We start from the raw sequence: 1,935 nt of genomic DNA on the forward strand, positions 1-1,935 counted from the left end.
AAAAATATTACACTTTATGCTGCCCCCCGTGAAGTCAAAGTGACCGTACCACAAACATGTCTATTTGAGTAGAAGTATATTGGCTATTTGCTCTTAAATGTACTAAGCATTAAAAGTAATCGTCATCTCCAGAGATATGGTACCACCATATCTCTATTCTCTATTATAGCTTGTAATATTGCATAAAGTGCAATTCTTGCATGCAGATCCTGATCCCAGTTTACCAAAGAAATTGTAAGGGAGGTGTCATAGTAATTTACAAAGGGAACGACCTAATGAATCATTGATGAGCAATCCTAAATCAGCAGTGGGATAGATCCAGACACTGAGGTTTTGTTTTTTTACCATAATGACCCAGATGGGACTCCTTTAACACAACTAATTATTAATACGTTGTGGCCCTTTCCATCTGTTGTGGTTTAAATGTGTCCCTCTTGGGCTCCGAAGTTGAGTACCTCTGTGAACGCAATTAGGCCACGCCTCCAGTTGCATATTGAGGATTTTTTAAGTGACACAGATAAGCCACGCCCCCAGTTGCAACGAATAAATGTTGTAAAGGAACATTATGAGGACGCGCCCCCCCAATTGCAATGCGTTGTAAAGAAACATAATAAGGCCACACCCCAATTACATATGACATTTTGTAAAGATACACAATTAGGCCATGCCTTCATTACCCTGTTGAAGGAATACAATTAAGCCACGCCTCCAGTTGCAAAGCATATTTCATTTTGTAAGGGGATATAATGAGGACACGCCCCCAGTTGCAATTCGCCGTAAAGAAACATAATGAGGCCACGCCTCCATTTCCGTGGTGAAGGAACAAAATAAGGCCGCACCCGCAATTGCAATTGCATATTGAAGAACGCAAAGGAACAGGGTAGGCCACGCTCGCGATTGCAAATGTATGTTGAGGGTTATAGTGGAGCAGCAATAGGCCACGCCTCCATTACGCCACCACTGTGAACAGGGAACACCTGAACCAATCTTAAGGGGCTCCCTAGAGTTTGCAAACACACGAGGTCCATTAGCGTGAAAATCATGACAGATGTAAAGTATGCTGCCTGTCCAAAAGTGAGGACATTGGGAGGAGGACAGCAATAGAGGAGAAGACGATGAAATCGGGTTATAAGAGACAATAAAAAATGAATCAATCATAGAATAAGTACCAAAAGTGCTACAATGTATATGCAATGTGGGTCATTGCTTTTAAACACACACCCGTGCATACTTACACGTTATCTTTGAAATAATACGTCGCAGAGCTCTTGGCACTCCGGTCACCATAAATCATGACCCCCCAGGGGGTTCTATGCATGTTCGGACAGCGAGCCAAGTCCCCTCTCAGCCCTTTAGAGGGGGGAGTATTCATTGACAGGTGTATTTGTTGGACCTATAGGAACACTATATCACCGGTCCCCAGATGCCGAGTTTCAAGAGTTTTGGCTGTATAATCCAGATCAAGGCCGGTATAGTTCTTGGCTCAGTTTCCACTGAAGGTGAAATTTAATTCCTATTGGACCGTTCTGTCAGTGATTATAAAGCGCTACCTTTGCCAGCACACAGGGTGGACTTCCTGGCTCATCAAACGAGAGTCTGATTATCCCAACACCGCACCCACCTTGCAAAACGCTTTTACAATCAACTCCCTCTCATAAACACCAACACACACACAGACACGCACATATGCACACGCACACACACACACACACACACGCACACACACACACACACAGACACACACACACACACACAGACACACACACACACCTATTTTCTTTTGTTCCCCCTCTCCAACTTGGTCAGAGAGTCTATCTGGGTCAGAAGGTTCTGCCAACTCAACGTCTCCATTTCCCCCTCTGATCAGCTCTGTGTCCTGCGCTGTCACTGCTAGTTTTGCTCATTTTGAAAAGTATGTTGTTTTGGGACTGGAAT

Source organism: Zeus faber, assembly GCF_960531495.2.
Source record: "Zeus faber genome assembly, chromosome: 3".
In the NCBI taxonomy this organism is placed as follows: Eukaryota; Metazoa; Chordata; class Actinopteri; order Zeiformes; family Zeidae; genus Zeus; species Zeus faber.